Source organism: Mesoplodon bidens (genome assembly GCF_964165515.1).
Source record: "Mesoplodon bidens genome assembly, chromosome: 4".
NCBI classification, from domain to species: Eukaryota; Metazoa; Chordata; class Mammalia; order Artiodactyla; family Ziphiidae; genus Mesoplodon; species Mesoplodon bidens.
The window spans coordinates 90,179,879-90,192,761 of NC_138160.1; the positions used below are offsets into that span (position 1 = coordinate 90,179,879).

At 34.1% G+C, this 12,883-nt stretch overlaps 1 protein-coding gene across 4 annotated transcripts in view; it reads left to right on the plus strand.

Moving 5' to 3' along the window:
- Positions 1–12,883, plus strand: part of FER (FER tyrosine kinase) — a 481,592-nt gene that overhangs the window by 66,310 nt on the left and 402,399 nt on the right. The gene's annotated exons all lie outside the window — the stretch shown is intronic.

The window sequence follows — 12,883 nt, forward strand, 5'->3', positions numbered from 1 at the left end:
AACATAGTATACTTTTTGACATTGGTCTTAGCAATATCCTTCTGGATGTGTCTCCTCAGGGAAGGGAAATAAAAGCAAAAAAAAAAAAATCAAAAAACAAAAAACACAAATGAGACTACATCAAACTAAAAAGCTTCTGCCCTGCAAAGGAAACCATCAACAAAATGAAAAGACAATCTGTCAACTGGGAGAAGATATTTGCAAATCATATACCCATTAAGAGGCTAATATTCAAAATATATAAAGAACTCATACAACTCAACAACAACAAAAAACAACCTAATTTAAAAATGGGCAGAGGATCAGAATAGACATTTTTCCAAAGAATACACATAAATGGTCAATGGGTACATGAAAAGATGCTCAATATCACTAATCATCAAGGAAATGCAAATCAAAACCACAATTAGATATCACCTCATGCCTGTTTGAATGGTTATTATCAAAAAAGGCAAGAAACAAGTGTTAGAGAGGATGTGGAGAAGAGGGAATCTTTGTATACTGTTGATAATGTGAATTGGTGCAGCTACTATGGAAAACAGTATGGAGATTCTTCAAAAAATTAAGAATAGAACTACCATATGACTCAGCTGTTCCACTTCTGGGTATTTATCACAAGAATATGAAAACACTAATTTTAAAAGATACATGCACCCCTCTGTTTATCACAGCATTATTTACAATAGGCAAGATATGGAAACAACCTAAGTGCCCACCAACAGATGAATGGATAAAGAAGATGAGATCTATATCTATATCTATATCTATATCTATATCTATATATCTGTATATATAAAATCACACTGTATTGTATACAGAAATAGAAATATAGTACACATGAAATTTATATAATGTTATAAACCAGCAAAAAAAAAAAAAGGAACTTACAACTCAAGAGCAAGAAACCAAACAATCCATTTATAAAATGGGCAGAGGATCTGAATAAACATTTCTCCAAAGAAGACATACAAATGGTCATAACTTGGTACAGTTACTTTGGAAAATAGTGTGGAGGTTCCTCAAAAAATTAAAATAGAATGACCATATGATCCAGCAATTCCATTTCTGAGTATATATCTGAAGGAAATTAAATTATTATCTTGAAGAGATATGTATGCCCCCATGTTCATTGCAGCATTATTTATAATAGCCAAGATATGGAAATAACCTAAGTGTCCATCAGTGGATGAATGGGTAAAGAAAATATGGTATATATACACAATGAAATATTATTCAATCATAAAAAAGGAAATCCTGCCTTTTGCGACAACATGGATAGACCTTTACATGGAGGTCATTAAACTAAGTGAAGTAAGTCAGACATAAAGTAATCACAGTTAGGAATTCAGAAAATCTTTTGAAATAATGCATTTTATGTAAAAAACAGTATTTTATGATATAATATTAGTATTATTTACTATAACACTCAACATTCTGAAAATGTTCTAAAATTTAAAGTCCCAAACCAGTCATTTGTTTTCCTGGAGCATAAAGAAATGTGTACTGTCAGTGTTAAAGTGGTACTATTTCTAATTATCCAGTGTGTTATTGGGGTTGGTTAGGTAAGGAGACGATTTATTTCTTAATTGTTCTGTTTAGGAAGATTTGAAGTGTGGTTCATTATTCTAGTTAGAAACTCAAATACAGTGAGAGGCCTCTTTCTTTTTCATCTTCATTTCTTCTAACAGACTGTGTCATATCAAGAATTACTCACTAATCTTGGCCTAGAAGGACTTCTTCACTTTAGCTGTTTGTTATTCATGCTACAAAGTAGGTGGCCTACAGGGAGTAGATGGCTTTTCCCTATGGCTCTTAAGCTTGTAATTTAATGATAAAGTACTAAATACAGATTAATGTTATATGTAACCAGTTTGTAAGGTACTCTCATCAGTTTAGCTTAGATGTTGTTCTCAAAGTAGTCCTTCATTGCAAGGGTCTTTAGGTTCCCATACTTCAGTATCCTCCAGACTTCTTAGGTTGTATCCAGTCTAGCACAGTAAGAGGTAGATTTGGGTTGAAGCTGAGCTCTTGCATTGGTTAGCTGTATGATCTTGGACAGATTATTTAATCTCTCTGACACCATTTATAAGATGAAGATATGTGTCTCAGACTGTTGATGTAAGGGGTGAATAAGAAAAAGCCTATGAGTGTATCAGAGGTAGACAGTATTGGAGAGGAGGAGTAAAGGGCCATCTTGACAAGCAAGGTTAGCTTTAATAGGGGTGGAGTTGAGGAGAAGTAATGGAGAACATCAAACTCACCTCTTGGTTCCATATTACACAGGATATGAGAAAAGAAAACAGCATTTCTTTGGTAGAGCTTCAAAAGGGAGTATCCTAAGTCTACAGTCTGGTTCATACCTTCTGGAAACAAATGCAGAGCTTTAACTTTTTTTTCCCCCCAGAAGTCTATTTGAGGGGCTTTCAAAAAAGATTAGATTGAGCAGTAGCTGGAAGAACTGGTTGGATTGGGGAAGGGAAAGGCTTTGTGTTTGTAAAAAATGTTGAGTTGAAAGAGCCAATCAAGGAAATTTTGGGGATACAGGAAATAGGGAATAACAGAACCACTTTTCTAGGACATGGATGGGGAATGGGAGTGGGATGCAGCAGGGTGGAGAACAGGAATATTACCCAGAAACTAGAGGGAAGTAGGCAAACATCTCCTTACTGTAATTTATTGTTTTCTTTAAAATTTTCAAGTAGGCCATCTCTGTATTAACAAAGATCTACTAGAGCTGGATCAACAAAGCAGTCTTCTGTGGACATGAGCTACAGAGGTCAATGAGTTTATGAGGATGATGAGGGAAGTAGCTAAGTAGAGAACAACCACAGTGTGCTGGAGCTGGAAGAAACTGCGGAGGTCTTTAATTCAACCTGTAACTTTTGGTAGGACAGACTGCTGAGCTTATGTGATTTACTTCTGAAGAACAAAGGTGACTCTGGCCAGTTATCTTTGTTCCTCAGAAGAACAAGAAGAGTGGCCTTTAAGTCCAAGAACAAAAGCAGTTGAGGGGCACTGAGTCTAGAAAATTTGAAGAAAAAGTATTAGAAAAGAAAATGTAATATAGTTTCCTTCGTGGCCTGAATCTGTGCTTAGACCCTTTTTTTAAAAACATCTTTATTGGAGTATAATTGCTTTACAATGATTTACAATGGTTAGTTTCTGCTTTATACAAAAGTGAATCAGCTGTACATATACATATATCCCCATATCGCCTCCCTCTTGTGTCTCCCTCCCTTTTTTTTTTTTTTTTTTGGCTATGCTGTGTGACATGTGGGATCTTAGTTCCCCAACCAGGGGTCAAACCTGTGACCCCTGCATTGGGAGTGCAGAGTCTTAACCACTGGACTGTCAGGGAAGTCCCTGTTCAGACATTTAGACTTACTCTTTTTTGGTAGCAGTAGCAATATTCTGGTAGTCATAATGGCTTTCTTCTTACTGCTGAGATTGGGCAATGACTGAGATGATGTGGCTCAGCATATTTGGCACCACTCTTTAGAACCCAGATATTGACTTTGATTATGTTGATTATTTTGATTCTATTTTATTTTAAAATATTTAGTAATTTTTTTTGTCTACATAGTATTTTTATTCAGGATTTGTTTTGATTGTGATGTCAGTGTTTGATAATCTGAGAATTTATAGTACTTGAATAACAGGGTCTAAAATGTTTCAACCCTTTCTTTCTTTTTTAATAAATTTATTTTTAATTTATTTATTTTTGGCCGCATCGGGTCTTCATTGCTGCGCGCGGGCTTTCTCTAGTTGCGGCAAGCAGGGGCTTCTCTTTGTTGTGGTACGTGGGCTTCTCATTGTGGTGGCTTCTCTTGTTGCAGAGCACGGGCTCTAGGTGTGGGGGCTTCAGTAGTTGTGGCACACAGGCTCAGTTCTAGAGCGCAGGCTCAGTAGTTGTGGCGCACAGGCTTAGTTGCTCCGCAGCATGTGGGATCTTCCCGGACCAGGGATTGAACCCATATCCCCTGCATGGGCTGGCAGATTCTTAACCACTGCGCCATGAGAGAAGTCCCTCAACCCTTTCATTGTTAGAAAGGCTTAATTAGAGAAGCTGAAATCCCCTGAAATTAAAGGACATATTTAACTCAGATGATCCATTTCTCGCTCACTCACTAAGTAAACTCAGTCCTTTGGTTCTTTGCAAATCTCCACCAGATAAGATCATACCTGTAGAGATTTCTGGATACTGGGATATAAACCATGCAGAGGAGACTAGTCAATTCCTGCTATATTTACAGGGGAGGAAATTTTAAATGCTGTAAGAAAAAAATAAGTTATCCAGAAACTCATCAAAATGAGTTATAAAATTGATGGGTTTCATATATGTAATCAGTTTGTGAAAACTATTATATTATCATTATAAAACATTTGAATGTCCCAAGGGTGTTTGACTCAGATACAGTACTGATAGTGTGGGTTTTTTTTGTTTTGTTTTGTTTTGTTTTCATGCTTCTTGTGCTGGGATTTATTAAACTTCTTGAATCTGTGGATTTTTCATTTTCATCAAGTTTTGAATATTTTCAGCCATTATTTCTTCAAATACTTTCCCTATTCCTCTCTGTCTCCTATGTTTCTAATTATACACATATTAGATCTCTAAAAGTCCTAAAGTTCAGTGATACTCTGTTTATTAAAAAAAAAATCTTTTTCTCTCTGTTTCATTTTTGATAGTTTGTATTGCTATGTGTTGTTGAGTTTTGTTTGGGGACACAGTTACGTTACTTGGAAAGAGTTTGATCTTTTGGATTCTGATTTTAAGGTTTGTTAGGCAGGACCAGAACAGTGTTAACTCCAGGGCTAATTACTCCCCACTAGGAAGGCAAAACTTTTTTGAGTATTCTACCCCATGCCCCATAAATTTTGAGTTTTTCTGTGTGGCTGGTGGGAACGGGCAGTATTCCCAACCATGGGTGAACACCAGGTCCTGTTCCCTTTAGTCTTTTCAGCTAGTTCTTTGCCCAGCTCCTGTAGTTTTCTCACGGGCATGCACTGATCAGTGTTGTGCTGAATCCTGGATGGAGCGGGGCTCGCTGTAGATCTCTGGGCTTCTCTCTGTGTACCTCTGTCCTCTCCAGTAGTCTGTCCCATGAACTCTAGTTGCCTTGCTCTTTCCTGACTCTCAGCTTTGTCTCCTCAACCCAGGGATTCTGCTGGTGTCTCCTTCAGTTTCTCCTTCCTGTACTGTAGTCTCTCAAGTCAGTAAGTCAGGGCACTTGTAGGGCTCACCTTGTTTGTTTCCTTTTCTTGGGGATCACTGTTCTTCTTTGCCTGATAAACAGTGTCTTGAAAACTGTTGTTCCATATCTTTTGTCCATTTTTTTGCTTGTTTCAGGTAGAAGGGTAAATTTGATCCCTGTTACTCCATCTTGGCTGATCTTATTTTTAAAGATTTTCCCAGTAGCATTTTATTTTTCTTCTGGGAAGATGTAATTAGCACTTATGAAATCAGACCACATATTTAGAATTTAAGATAATTCAGATCAGGTGAGGGTTTGCGTTATTATTTTAATAAAAAAATGTAAATAAGTATAAGCTATGTGAGGCCCAGAGAGTTTTCTTCTTGACCTTTTAATTTAACCCCTGTAATGGCCAAGTCCCCTGCCTAAAATTTCTGATTGGGCATTGTAATTAGTATATATCAAACTTTTTACTATGACTTCTAAGTCTGTTTATCTCTGATTTTCTCCCTGCACTTCCCTTAAGAAAATACTTCCAGGAAGACAACTGGGGCAATTTTAGCCCTTTCACTTCTCTTTGGGATTCCAGCCCTGTGCTGCCTGCTGTCCAATATATGAAAAGAGTGTCATACATGATGCCCCATTTTCCAGTTGTTTTCAATGGGAAGATGAGTTTGATTCCAGTTAGTATGTCATGGTCAGAAGAGGTCCTTTACTTTGCTGGTTATTTTATCTCCTCTTTCTAACATTGTTCCTGGTACAAAGGAATCAATCAGTCAATCAAGAAAACCAGTGTTTTCTTGTTTCCTTCATCTCATTTCTGAGTACCTGATAATATGCATGATTAATTTGTTAATTACAATTACTAATATATAGAAATATAAGCAGTATGGTAGGATCTTTACATTTCATACCTGTTGCTGTTGTATATACCTGAATAGAATAAATTATTTTCTGTGGAAAATTCTAACATTTAATTTTTTAAAATTAATTTAGACTTTATTTCCCCAAAGTAAGTTAAACTAATGAGTTTTTGCCACTTTATGGAGGAGCTGCTAATATTTTCTACTACCTTTGAGTAGATATTGTTTTATATTTTTTCACACTATCACGTAATGATTAAAAAATAACTCACCTTGTTCTGTATTATTTTATTTTAGATATAGTTTTGGCTTCTAGTGTGATGATTGTTCCCTATTCCATATGAGAGCTGCAGTTTAATTACATGGAAGCATCTGTCCAAAATTTGGAGTGATACAGTAAAGGCTGGTGTTTCGTATTTTAGTAAGCCCTATGTTTGGAAGTGCTATCGTGGTGTTAGGTCACAGTGTGTATGTATTTTGAGCAGCTTGTGGATGGAATTTGAGTTGGTACAGAAATAATTTTGTTTTGGATTAGTTCTAATATTTACATTTTTACAAGGCATTTCAGGTTTAAGGAGAAAAATATAATTTGTTATCTTTTCTTTTCCACATTTCATGTATAGTCATCCTAATTTTCTTCTCTGTATTTTTTTTATGCATATGCCCACACAAGACATTTATTTATCTTACAGAAATAACTTTGTACTCTATAAACTGTTCTGAAGTTTGGCTTTTTTACTTAGTTATGTATTTTGGGCTTTCTCTGTATCATTTCACTTGCAGTTACTTTACTTTTTTTAATGGCTGCATATCATTTATCAGTTTTTTTATTGAACTATTTTTGCTATTAAGATTGTGATAAATATCCTTATAAATTCTGAATTCTTGTGAAAATATTTTTTGTGAGATAAATTCTAAGAAGTAGAATTTCTGGGTATAAAGTTTGCCCACTTAGAATTTTAGTAGCTATTACCAAATTTGTTTTTCAATAATTTACATTTCCACTAACAGTGCATTAGAGAGCCTGTTCCCATATACACTTACCTACAGTGTGTGGTTGTTTTATTTAATTTTGTCAATCTGATACATGAAAAATAATTTCAAATGGTTTCATTTGTATTTTTTTATTATTAGAAAGGGTAAGCCTTTTCCTTTCAAATCATCATCTTCAGAGGCATCTCAGAAGCAATGTTAAATAACATTGTTGATATTAAACAGCTTGGTTTGTGTTTGACTTATATGGGAATACTTCTATATTTGACTATTAAATATTCATTTTTGAAATGTTCCCAAACTGATTATGAGATGTTTTTCTTTTAATGGGCAATTTTGCCCAATTAATATTTTACTTAAGACTTTTGCATTGGTATTTATAAATGAATTTAATTTTGTAGTATCTTCATCATTTTTTGTTATCTGTGTTATGGTGATTTTAGGAACTTTGTTTTCAATCTCCATTCTTAGAAACAATTTAGGTAATACCAAAGGTATCTGATTCATAAAGGTTTGAAATTATTCATTAGGAAAAAAAAGTTTGAGCTTTGTACTTTATTAGATGTATTTTATTGATAATTGATTTATGATAACCATGTACTCCATGGTTATTGGTCTCTTTGAATTTCCTATCTGTAAAAGTTAGGATTCAGTCAGGAAAACAGAACCTACAATAGGTACTTCAATAAATAGGATTTAATTGGGCTAAATGTGTTCAAAAGTTTTAGAAGAGCTAAGAGCAAACAGAGAAAGGTAAGACACCTCAGAGATTAGTAACTATGTGGAGCCTCTACCATCCGGAAGCCACAAAGGGAGGAGGAGGGCTTATTACAGGCAGAGAGACAGAGGAAGGAAAGAATCTGAGAGGGAGAGAGAAATATATCCTGGCTTCTCCCTTCTTCCTGCCCTTCAGCCTTGTGCCAGTACCTCCCATTGCCCAATAAAGCCAAAAGCCAGTTAGCAAGGGAGAGCCTGGGAAATACAGTTTGCAGAGATCAGGTCCCAGCAGGTAAAGGGCTGGGAATGTACCTGTGAGCAAAAAATGGAATGATCTGTATGCAGTCTCTTGGAATGTCAATTTTGCTAATTTGCATTTCTCTTTAAAAGAAAAAAAAAAGCTACTTCATTTATTTTCAGATGCTTCTCTCAGTTTTTGCAATTTTGTCTTAATTTATGGTTAATTCTCACTTCTAAGTGTCAATTTTATTTACTTTATTTCCTTTGTTATTGTTATTTCCTTCGTTATTGTTAAGCTTTCCTTTTTAATGCTGTCAACATTTTTTCTATTTTTATTTTTGTCTAATTAATAAATATTTTTCATTTTTTCTTTTCAATTCCTTCTTTGTACTTTCCTTAGTTTTATATTGTTCTCCCTTTTCTAACTTCTAAAATTGTATTTTAATAAATTTATTTAAAAATTTTCTTACTTAGAAGTGTAAAGTTTGTGAATCTTTGAGCATATTGAGCTGTATATCATGGAGCTTGATGGTCAGTGTTTTATTTACTGTTATTTATAGGTCTTCTTTTAGTTTAAAAACTTAACTTTTTTGGCCTATGCATTTTTTTAGGAATGATTTGATTTTTTTCCCTTAAAAATTCTGATAAAGATTTTTTCCTTTAATTGAAAGAGGCTAGATAGTGTGTTTAGTATGCACTATTTCTATTTTTGAGGAAAGTTATGAAATTTCTTATAGCCCAATATTATCTAATTTTTAAAAATATTCTTTTAAAATAGGTATTTTTAGACCTGTAGTGTATAGAGTTTTATATATGATGATAGATCAAACATATTCATTATTAAATTACTTATTCAGATACTCTGTATTATTATTTTTTTTAGTCTAGTCTCTCACAGGTAGAGATGAGTATATTTAATTCTACTACTTTTGATTTCTCATTGCATTTTCCACCATTTTTGCTTTCTGTTTCAATGTACTGTTTTCTGGAATGAAAATAATCACAACAGTTATATATTCATTCTGAGTGATATTCTTTGGCAACATACTGTGCCCTTCTTTGTTTTATATTTTGTGTCCAGAATTCAGTTTTATATCATTTGAATATAATGACTGCTGGATCTTACTGTTCATATTTTTCTGGGGGAGGGGTTTCCCTATCTCTTCTGTTGTTGTTACATGTTATTTTATTTTACTGATATTTCTCATTTTGTGTATAGTGAAGTTTTTTCCCCTCTGATTTGATAATGTTTTCCTTTTCATAGATGTTTAACACATAAAGTTTACATATAATATTTAACAGATGTGTTTAGTATAATTTTTATTTTGCAGCTTATTTTTAATTTTAATCATTTTAAGTTTCTTTTGTTTTCTTTCTTTTTCTAGTGGACAATGTTAACTTCCTTTAAAAATTATTTTTGTAATTCAGAAGGTCTATATAGTCTGCTTTTTTCTAAACACTCAGTTGTTTAACTTTTGAAACTTAAAATTTATAAGCTTAAATCTGTATCTCTTTATTTACAAACTTTATAACTAAAGCTGTCTATTGACTCTTATGTATGAAAGGTGAGGAAATGAGCATACTTATACTTCTTATCCATCTCTCACTCCTGATTTTGTTAGTATCCTTTGGGATTTTTGTCTAGTTTATTATAGTTAAATTATCCCTACTTTCACATTTTGTAGCTCTTCTCTCAGAAGTTAAGATACTTTTTTTTCTATTTTGTAAACTTAACCACAATGGTTTTATTTTCAAATTGTATTAATATTCTTTGCCTGTGATTAAATTTTTCTAAAATTAAACTTCAGATATTTTCACTTTTTATTATTTCTTAACCTGTCTGTAGCTTTCAGCATCAGTGACTGTGACTACTGGTAAAATTGCATTATGAGGAACATTATTAATCCCTTAAGCAGGATTCTGTATAATAAAGCAATTTGAATATCTGCAGATGGTCTGCAGATGAGATGAGTATTTTGTTTATTAGGTTACAAGGAATTATCTTCCACAAATTATCCTAATCAACAAATAATTTATCTATGCTTTGGCCACTGCTATGCCCGAACTAAAGAGCCATATCTGCAAAGTGCTATATCAGTTTAATTATAAATGTTGAAATGCATCTTTTCTGTTTGTTTGTTTCTTTATTAAGCATCTGTTAACATTTTACTCATCCCTCTTTTTAAGAAATATTCCAGCCATGCGTCTAATTAGAGTTATACACCACCCAAACATTTTCTTGCACTCATTCCTTTTAGGCCAGTGCTTCTTATTGCATTGTGTGCTGCTCTAATCCCTCTGTTGTTTTATCTGTTGAAGATAGACTTGTTAATTTTCCTTCGCCATCATAATTGGCATTGTTCTATGCTATCTAATTCTAGTTTGAAACTATTAAAAAAATCTTTTAATGGCATATTTTCACTTCATGGTTTTATTCTACATTTGTTCCTCCTTCCCTCCCTCTCTCCCTTCCTTCTTTCAAAGAATATTTGATAGCTATTATTTCAGGCATCACAGTGAATACCTAAAATAGTGAACAAAGGGACACAGTACTACCCTCTTGGAGCTTCCATTGTAGTTGGGGAGACATTAAAAAAAAAGTATACATACAAATAAATAGTTGTTTTAAGTGCTAAGATAAAGAATAGCAAACATTAGACCTACATGAGATTTAGCTGATTCCTAAAGGAAGAGGTGGATCTTGCCATGTGAAAGAGAGGATGAGCTCCCAGGAAGAGAGAATGTTTAGGAAATTAAAGGAAGACCAGTGCTCCTAGAACTTATTTAGCTGGGTAGATAATGGCAAAACAGAAGTTGAAAGGATAGACAGAGGACACATAATCTGAGACAGTATAGGTCTTAGAAGGAAGTTTGGATTTTTCTTTAAATGAAAAGGAAAGCCAGTGTAGGATTTTATGCAGGAGATGACAATTTCTTTTGCTACTTTAAGGAAAATGGTTTGGAAAGGAGCATGAGTAGAAGAGAGGACACCAATTAGGAGGTGCTGCAACAGTCTAAGCCAGAGATAATCATATCTTCCAAAAGGGGTGGCAGTGAATGTGAAGAGAAATGGGTAGATTTGTGGTAGATTTTGGAGGGAGAATCAGAAGGAGTTTCTGATGGATTGTTCATGTGCAAGGGTGACTCGAGCTTCAGAAGAACAGAGACTTCTAGGAAGAGAGGGCATATTTATTAGCAGTATTAGGTTGTTGTTAGTAGGATCAAGCCAGGTTTTTGTTACAGATAGAAGACAAATGGAAAGTTCTGATAAGAAGTATAAGGAGTTTTCTAATCATACAGCAAGAGTTCTTGAGAGTACAGGATTCTATAGATAGTGTCCTGGGTCAGAATAGGAGATATTGAGGGCAATATGGGATTGACAGTTGGGGTGATAATATATACCTTGGGAGGTTTTGACTTTGCACAGTGATTGCAGTGAACAGGGCTATTAGACAGGATGAGATGTGCCCTCCTGGGAGGTGAAGGGCAATCTGACCTAGTTGTGTGATCTTTAATGTTAGCTTCTAAGAAGGCTTCTCCCTAGGCTGCAAGGAATCCTACATAGAATCACAAAAATTTATTGCTACAAAGCACTTAGGGAGTATTTGTTTTTTGAAGATAGAGAATATTTGTTTTTTGAGAAAGAAACTAATTCCTCTCACTTTATTTTTGGTAGCCTTAATATTCTGCACCTGCTATAGAATGTTCTCCTAACATGGTATTTTTTAGAGTGAAAATATCAAATGAAAAAGGCAAAGCTACAAGAATTACTAGGGCAATTTAAAGTATGTTTTTAATCCACGTTTGTATAGTTTTTCTTGTTTTCATCTTTGTTAAATTTTATATTTTAATGGCGGAGCTACATCAGTTTTAAATGGCTTTGTGATATCAAGAGCATCTTAGTACTGAGGTTTTTGAATTTGAAAGTAAATATGATGAGTTCATAGGCCACCTGTCTTATTTCATGTTCATAATAGCATCTCACAACTAAAAATGATCTTTTTCCCTGAAGAAATGTCCTCAAAGATTACTTTTTTAAAGAAACATATATTGCAGTGCATCAAAAACAAGATTACTAAGCTAGACCCTGGTGAGTTCTGACTGACTAAGAATTTGCTTCCTTTAGGCTATACTTTTGATTTAGATACCTATTAAATTTTGATTTAGGATTATTTTGGACTACTAACAGAAACAATTAATTCTGTTTATTCACAGATCAAAGGTAATAGTGTAGAAAATTACTCTTGTGAAATATCTGAAACTATACCTTGCCTATTTTTTGTATCTTTACCATGGATCCTCTCTGACCATGGAAAGTCTCCAACACCTGTTTCTGAATAGAATTTTGAAGACCTGTAGTGAGGAGCATTCCCTTTACTTTTTTTTCAGTATTTATAAGCTAGAAAGTCTAAAAACAGATGACTTGTTCTTCCAGCAGTATCCGTATGCCCACTTGTCCCAAACCCACCATTATGTGTGTCTGCTATGGAGGCAATGTGTTGGGCTAGAAAAACCATTGAGAACTAATGGTATTTATTAAGAAAAGAGATAAGATAGAAATGTAGAGAATACAAGTATTTAAGACATAGACAGCAAAAGAAGAGCAGGTATAAAGTTTGAGAAGGAATTTTTAAGAAGGGAGGAAGGCAAGCCAGCATGTTGGAAGATGAGAAGCCATAGAAACCAAAAAAGAGGGTTTCAGGAAGAAGTGAGTTAGTAGGATCAGATGCCTCAGAGAAACAGGTTAAGAATGAAGATGGGTAAATTTCTGTTGCATTTGATCATTAGGAAGTGTTAACCTTACTGAGGCAATAGAATGGTTTGGGCAGAAGCAATATATCAGTGTGTTGAAAAACAAACAAGAAGTGGTAAAATGAA